The sequence below is a fragment of the Cyprinodon variegatus genome, unplaced genomic scaffold (genome assembly GCF_000732505.1).
Source record: "Cyprinodon variegatus isolate N-32 unplaced genomic scaffold, C_variegatus-1.0 Scaffold2, whole genome shotgun sequence".
Lineage (NCBI taxonomy): Eukaryota > Metazoa > Chordata > Actinopteri > Cyprinodontiformes > Cyprinodontidae > Cyprinodon > Cyprinodon variegatus.
The window spans coordinates 212,016-220,907 of NW_015150455.1; positions in this window are offsets into that span (position 1 = coordinate 212,016).

The following is an 8,892-nucleotide window of genomic DNA, read 5'->3' on the forward strand; positions in this document are numbered from 1 at the left end:
TTGACAGTTGCCTTTTGTATCTATGCTTCTTTTTCTATGTCTGCTTCTGTCTCCTTGAACCCCATTAGGCCTAAATGGCTGTACATCTTATTCTGGAATTATACCAGTTAGATGAGTCCTTGAATAATATATTACCTACTGTAAATTAAGTAAAAAAAAAGTTAACAAGTCAAGAAAAAAAGGGAAAAAGCTAATTCAAATGTAAAAAGTAGAGTTAAAAAGTTTATGATCCTAGTTAAAAATTCTACTTAGTTTATAAACTAAAAAAATGTCAGTACCAGTATCAGCATTAATGCCTCTAAGGTGATGTTGGACCAAAGAAAATGTGTTTTTTTCACTCTCAGAGTGATTTACATGAATTTCTTATTGAAGTACTTCTGTTACTTTCCTTAATATATTCGGGCAAGTTTGTGTTTCTCACAATGACATAAATTTTTTCCATCAAAATATCCATATTTTTTGAATGTTACAAAGGCAATAAGCTCTAGTCCTGGATTCCCATAAAACTGTTGGCTTATAATTTAGATTTTCAATGTATTTCAGAGAGTGCCCTATAAAGGGTTAACCCTACTCTGCTCCCCAGGCGCTGCACAATGGCAGCCCACTGCTCCCCAAGGGGATGAGTTAAATGCAGAGATAAATTTCTCCATTGTGAGATCAATGAATATCCTTGTTCTATCCTTTCAGCCTCTGCTACAAGTTGCTTCACCAACATAACTCACCTTTTATCTTTCAACCAGTTTTGAAAAGTTTTTTTTCATTCTTTACTTTCTTCAGTTTTTTTTTTATTTTATGTGTCCAGAGCTGTTTTCTGCCTCTCCATCTTTAGCTACAGATGATGACGACATTCAAATGAAAATAATCATGTGTGCCTCTGCTATTTATCATGATATTTACTATTAGAAGGGGAGTGATGGCCTAATGGTTAGAGCAGTACCAGGTTCAATCCACACAGCCTGCACTCTAGGTTCCTGAGCAAGACACTTAACCCCACTCTGCTCACCGGGAGCTGCACAATGGCAGCCCACTGCTCCCCAAGGGGAGGGGTCAAATGCAGAGAGTGAATTTCTCCATTTTGACTTAAATAAAGTTCTATTTCATGTGGCTGTAATAATGGGAAATCATTGTCCTGTTTTGATTTTGCTCCGGCTCTGGGCCACATATGAGCCACATATTCAGGATAGACATCAACATTTTCCAAGTTTATACATTGGAAGTCAGAGCCTCCTTGTAATGTTCACCAGTATGCATGCATATTGTACATTTTCCTGCAGTCCTGACATAATTAACGTAGACATTTTTACTGGTAACCCGCTCTGACACTTTTATTCTGTGGACTTTTAAAATTACAGAGACACAAGCAGCCCATGATGTTTGAAATTGTGCAGCCCTGATCAGAGAGAGGCTGGGCATGGAGGGACTGTTGGATTTGCAAACTTCTCTGCTGATGAATAGTTCTTCATTATTAAAACCACCGAGCACATCCTTTGTGTATGCTGCAATCAGAGCATTGATTGCAGGACAATAGATGTGTTTGACTGAGACATAATCAGACACTTCCCTATTTTGACTTCAAAGAAAAATCAGCAGCATTCAGAGATGAGGTAAAAATCCCACAAGCCTCGATTCCATAATGAGGTCAAAGCACTTGGTGGGACCATGCAGAAGAGCGGGCTCAACAGGTCCACTAACTTACATTCTATAGTCCAAGCTTAGGTGGTTTCTGGAACAATGGTTTGTTAAAACAATTATGTAAAAAAAATAAATCTTTGTTCCTTTTCAAGGAAATCAAATTGTGTGTTTTTGATGTTACAGCTGCCATCCCATCACAGTAAAGGTGTGTTCTGTTATCTCCGTGTGTAAGTTGTGTCCGTGCACATTTCTCACTTTATTATATACGCTGCTAATCGAATGCATGTGTGCGTCGGCCATCTTGTGAAAGGCAGCCTGGTTTATAGCCCAAAGATATTTATGACCTAGCTGTAGCATGGCCCGATATCTTGTGGTTCCTGGCCTGTGGTTTCTTCTCTTTGCCCGATCTGTCCCGGAAGCATCAGTCCTACGCCTGCACCTACAGATATACATCTGGGTGGCCATAAATAATGTAATTATGGTACAATAATTACTTATTTCCATCGTTAACTCAATAAAGAATGCTAAAACACATCTTTAAACATTTTTTTTATGAATTTTGTCAGATAGTTTTGATGCTTTTTCCATTTTCTGCTTCTCTGACGTCATCAGGGGACATGCTCGGAGCAGTCCGGCTAAATCTGATTAAACGGTGTTTATCTGCATTTTAGTTGTTTCTTTCTTTAGATTACACACTATATACCATAATGTTAACACGAAAGGAAAACATAAACTTCAAAACGACTAGATTTATATTTAAATCCAAAGCTGAAAAAGTTAGTGTCATGATTTTATCTAAAGCCCGGACCCACATGCAGAGAAACCAATTCAGAGAGACACAGATGAAAAGTTTGACGGTTTATTGTAGAGTTATGGCTCGGTGCGGAGTTGCTCAGAACTCAGCTCGACCGGAACTGGAAGGTGAAGGGAAGACAAACGATTAGTTCAGGCTCAGTGGGAAATTTCATTTGTGGATATGGAGAAGAGGATCTGGTGGTTGACTCACTTTTCCAGAGAAGTTGTAGGATCTTTGACTCCAATCTGTGTGCTGTTTTCCGGTGTTATTCTGATTCGGAGAAGGGTGGAACAAAGTTTACCCAGAACTTGGATGTTTTTTGGTGAACGGAGAAACTGGCTGCCACTCAGATTTCCTGTGGTACTTGAATGGGTCGTATTGGAGATGATTCTCTTGCTCAAACCTCCTGTTTGAATCCCCAGCTCGGTTTGAGGCTCAGTTGATTCCATCAAGGAGAGAAGGTCCGGAAAGATCCAGTTTGCAGGAAGACAAAAACACAGTTAAAACAAAGTTAAAACTCAGGTAGAGCAAGAATTCAGTCTTACTCAGCAAAAACTCAGCTTGGCTAGAGTACTCAAAACTGGCAAACACTCTGGCGTCGAGGTAGTGGCAGTCAGCAGCTTAAGAGCACTCCGCTAACGAGGTAACCATCATCAGGTGTGTGACCAGAACCAGGCGCCTCCTGCTGGTGGAAGGAAGAACAACACAAAAAGACAAACACACAGACTGGAGCCCTGACAGTTAGCTCCTGGAAGTAGCGTAGCATCCCATTTCTGGTGCAGATCGGGCACCGAATGATAAAACACAAAGGAATTTTAGGCATTTATTTTCTCAGTAAATCCATCATTAACCTTTAACACATTATATTTTAGTTAGTTTGTAGAGCTCAATAAGATTGAGCTATACAATGAAGGATGAGTTCATGGTTATTGGAGTGTTTTTATTCATCTTTACCAGCGGTGCGGATAGATGTTACTGCTACTTTTTTTATTATTCAATCTGATATAAAACAATATTATATAAGAACTTTGAGAATGATAAATCCCTGACAGTTGATGCGCGTTGTTATCCAGAAAATTAGCATTTATAGGCCAGCGTATCACAGGAGCAATCCCATTGCTGTGCACTTGCTTAACTGTATTATCAGTGAAAAGATGCTGCATCCAGACTGATGTTAATCAGTGAACAATGATAATATTATATATTCATTTCTTTAGTATTCAAATTGGCTTTGAATCAAGGAGCACTTGGCAGCTCCAATCAACCCAGTGTGTCTGTTACGTCTTGAAATTAGCCAGCAGTAATTATCAACTAAAAGCTGTAATTTGTTTTGTAACAATGCCACAACCATGTGTGCACAAAATCAGGCAGACCACCAGAGACGATCTCATTCATAACTCCTCTGTATTTTGATTTAGCTGCTGCTGTAAAAGAAGAGAGGTTCCCCATAGACCATTCTATCACTGCCTAGAAGCATTTCTTCCAACCAGCATCAAAATACAGCAACAGCTTGTAGGTAATTGATCAGGCAAGTGAACTGTAAAATATTCATTTTCTACTTCAACAGCCAGATAAATCTCTGGGGAGGCTTTGGAGATGACACTGGTGGAAATATTGCTTATGCACCACAAAGTGGGAAGTGGAGCAGCTTGATGGTGAGGGGCAGATAAGAGGGAAATCATCACCAAGTTTGGGTGTAGCTGCAAATGACGACCAGTCAAGCAATTCCCTCTTTGGCTTTAGCCCAAGAAGCCAAATCCCCCCCTGTACATCCCTGGATTTTATGCTGCCGGATGTCTGGTCTGCAACCTCCATGACTTGGGGGCTAAAAAGCTGATTTCACCTGCCTGACCTGGTTTTGTGTTTTGTTGCATCAGCTGCAATCCCAGCTGGTATAACATCCCATCAGTCCGCCTCCTGTACATGACTTAAATATGAAGGAATATCATAAATTATAAAGGATTTCCTTCTGTTGTATTCAGTGGAACCTATCAATAAAGGAGAGAAAATGGTAGAAATACTATTTAACATAAATGTATTTAAATGAACCGTGGCAAATCGAAACCTGATGAACAACATTCTATTATGCAGGAGACATTTTTGCTTTCTTTGGACAATCTACTGCATTCATTTGGAGTTTGACTGATAGACTCTTAATAGATATCCTGGTTCAGGTTGTGGAAATGCTTGTGACACAAACAGAAAAACAAACTTTTTTTACTATAAATCAAACAAAACGTCTGTATTTAACAGCTTAGAGTTGTTGCATACAGTAATCATGTCATGAGAACATATAAAAAGGCAGTTTTTTTCATGTTTGAACCGTGTTATTTATTAAAGGAAAATGATCTAACCTATTTAAACAGAGTTGAAGTTCCCTAGTCTTAACTCGTACAGTAAATTTATTAACAATATTTCTTTGTTCTGTTGGACTGGTCCCTTCCAGGCCTTTTTACTGACGAGGAACAATGTAAAGTAAACATCCCTAGAAGCAGAACATCAACCTTCTGCAAAATACATTTTTTCAAGCGGTCTAAAAACAGCAAAGAAGTATTTCCTAATACTTTGAGACAATAAATAACCCCAGTGAGAGACATTATCCAAAAACTTTTAAAGAAAAAAAAAAAAAAAATGTGCAAAAATGATTCCTTTTATTCAATAGGTCAGTAAAAACCCAGGATAACGTCTAAAGCACGGCTGGACACATTTAGCTCAGCTAAAGCTGGAGTTCATCATTCAATACTGAGAAGGGGAAAGATGGCCTCCCACAGACAGACCTGCTTATTAACACTTTAAAGTCTGTCTCTCATTAAAAAAAATAAAAATAAAAAACATTTAGATGAACCCCAAGACTTTCAGGCATAAACTAGATAAAATTAGTGTTTAACATGGAGAGTATAGCATTTTTCTGTCATTTGTTTGCAAAAAAACATTTAAATAATGTTTTAAAAACAGCTGCAATGAATTAAAGGGAAAACATTTTTTTTTTATGTGTATTTTATCAATCACGTGTTAACTAGGGTGACCATATTTTCATTTTGAAAAACCAGGACACCTTGGAGCGGGGGGGCGGCGGCGGGGGATCTCTGTTCCCATGCATAGGCGTAGGTAATCCTACAATAACATGATATTAACAGTTGATTTAATAAAAATGCTTTTCAGTAAACGTCAACAGCAATAACTCCAATAACAAATGATAATTTTATTCAAAATGTATTTATTAAAAATGCTTAACAATTCCTGTAATGAATGAATAGCACAATGAAAGAAATAACGTCTCATCTAAACATCCCTCACTTAACAATAAAAGTTAACAATAACTCTCATCTCCCAATAACAGATGATACTCAGCCTCAGTTATGAACGAAATAATGTCTGTTCTGTAGGCTATTGGTAAAAATAAATTAACAAATTAGCTAGTTAACAAAAAAATACCTCTTTTGAAGCAAAAATAACTCAAAATGTACCAAAAACGAACAAACATATCAATAGACTATCTTGACTTTCGGAGTCCAGGTGGCTTTTCAGATTCCTTGGACCTCCATATGTGCCTGCTTTGCACACTGTGCACAAGGCCTCCCGTTTGTCTCGATCCGGTCTGAAAGCGGGGAGACTCTTTTGTAAATCATCGGTAAACATACATTTTTGCCTTTGCATGTTGTTGGCGTACTGACAGCCACGCTATCTATCTTCTGATTAAGAACAGGGCTGCCCGCCCTGACGCGGCTCAGGGATTACGTCACACGCAGCGTCGTGCGCAGGGCCCTAGTGCCTGTAAATTTAATGGTCCAATAAAGGTAATTTAAAAAAAACAGGACATTTCCTCACTTTCTAAAAAAAACCCGGGACGCCCAGGACAGGACGTGAAATACGAACATGTCCTGGGAAATACGGACGTTTGGTCACCCTAGTGTTAACTGCATTTAAACTATTATGAATGAAAATTAACAAAGACAACGGATTTTAACAGATTACAATAATAAAACAAATGGAGAACATTAAATAAAATGCAACATTTTCAAATACAGAACCGGGACTCGTCATATAAATGCTGTGTGTGTGTGGGGTGTGGGTGTGTGTGTGTGTGTGTGTGGGGGGGGGTGTTACTGGTAATGTTGATGATTGAATTTTTTTGAAAACCTGAAGATGTCTGTTTAATGCACAGTTGTAAGACAAACATTGTAATGCAAAGTGTTGTAAATTACCTCCACACAGACAAATAGTGCAGTGTGTTGAAATGAAGCCGCTGTTAACAGGCGCTGTCAGTGGAGATACTGTGAAGGTTTGCAAATGTGTCTGAATTACTAGCTTTTGTTACCACCCAGCATTTAATCAGCTGATTTCTCCTTAAAGTACAGTGGAGAGTGAAAACCTTCAAATTGTCTTTTTTTCCCCCCCGCAGGTTTGACAGCATTGGAAAGGTTACAGTCCACTCCTTCAGGATCTATAAGGCTACGTTCACACAGCAGACCAAAGTCACACAAGTCCGATTCTGTTTTTGCCCATATGCGACCTGGATCTGATTTTCTCATGGTTGTTTGAACAACTCAGATCCGATATTTTCCGGTGCGACCCAGGCCACTTGGCTCTGTTGTCCTGAATCTCATCTTTTTAAATGTGACTTGTGTCTGAACGGCCAGACCACATTCATCCCACCTTAACATCACTAATACTCAACAAAGGTCACTATTCTGCTTCTTGCTACACAGAAGTGGAAAGAAAACCAACAACCATGGCAGATGATGATGCAGAGAGCAGTATTTATGTAAAAAACATTGAACTTTTAAGGTTGGTTAAGATCGCTAGATGTTCTCCAGCGCTACCATCCATGTTTACTTCCATAAACACAGAGCACTCTGGCTTGTGAGCTCATTGCGTCCTCTACTGTGAGCGCGGGACACTTGAGTTGTATGAATGCAGTTCAAACAGAAGATCACATACAAGTTGCAAACATTTGGAAATGTGAACGGCAATGATAAAAAAATTGGATTTCACAAAAAAAATCGGAATTGGGCATCAAGGCCTGCAGTGGGAACGTAGCCTTAGTTGCTCTAAACAGACGCAGGTAATTGCTGTGGTACACCTCAGGTAACCCTGGGGCTTAATAAACATTTATCATTCAGATGAACAAAGAAATCTGTCTAATAAATCAGATTTAAACCAGCCTATTGCAGTTATATTATTTACTTCAGAATGCTCAAACATTTCCAAAATAATATGATCAACTGTATCAAACCCAACACTGAGATCTAACAGGACAGAAACGGATACAAGTCAAATTTCTGTATCATTGGCAGGTGCATTTCCATCAGAGTTTTCTAAATCACTTTTTAAAATATCGCATCAAAAGAGCGTCAACATTAAAAAAAGCTGCCTCATATTCTCAAAATATTTTTTTTAATGTGTTGGCTTTATATGGTTTTTGCCTTTTGTCAAAACAGTTAATATGTATGGAAGCCGGTCGTGTCCATCATATACTTTTTCACGGTGGTTTTCTAAAAAAAAAAATGAGTTAAATTTCTCATAATCTAAAGATAATGAAGCTGTTTTCCCGTCATAACGAGACAATTGGTGTTTGCTAAAACTGATTAAATCCTTCAATACCACAACAGCAGGAGAGGATTTAAAGTATAAGTCATGGCAGCCTATGTGTAACTCTGTAAATAATCCTGTGTTTAACATTTAGGTAAGGAGACAACGTTTTTGGTTTGATGATTTGCTTTCACTTCACATTCATAAGCATTCAGCCCGATGCCTCCTGTCATGATTTTATCAAGAGCTCGGACCCACGTGCAGATAAACCAGTAAGAGAGACAAGGGAAAAAGTTTAACAGGTTTATTGAGAAGTTTTGTTGAGATTCCAGTGTTGCTCTGAACACTGCTCAACTGGAACTAAAAGGTGAGGGGAAGACACTGTGGTTAGTTCAGGTTCAGTGGGAAAATTGATTCTCGAACTTGAAGAGGAGAAAAGGTTGGCAGACTCACGTTTCCAGAGATTAGGATGACTTTTAGACTCCAGTAGGTGAGGAATGTGTTCCAGTGTTTGTCTCATACGGTGGAGGGCGGACAGGGTTACCCAGAAACTAGCTCAGTGTGAAACTAAAACGTTTCCTCGGGGAAAAGTGGATCTATACCTCCGATTTGTTTCCTCAGCTCAGTTTGAAGCTCAGTTGATCCTTCCAGGAAGAGAAGGTCCGAAAAATCCACTTTGCAGGATGACTTCCTGCCGAGAGGCAAAAACAAAAACAGAGAGGTTAAAACTCAGGTAGACAAAAAACTCAGTTTGACTCAGCAAAACTCAGCTTGGCTAGAGTACAGTGGCGGCCGGCCCATAGGGGGCACTGGGGCACCGCCCTCCCTAAAAAGAAGAGAGAAACTTAAAATATATTTTTAGAAATTAACTCATAAATGTCAGTTTTACTCTCTAGAGTGTTTACATATAAGCAAAACAAATTATATAAACT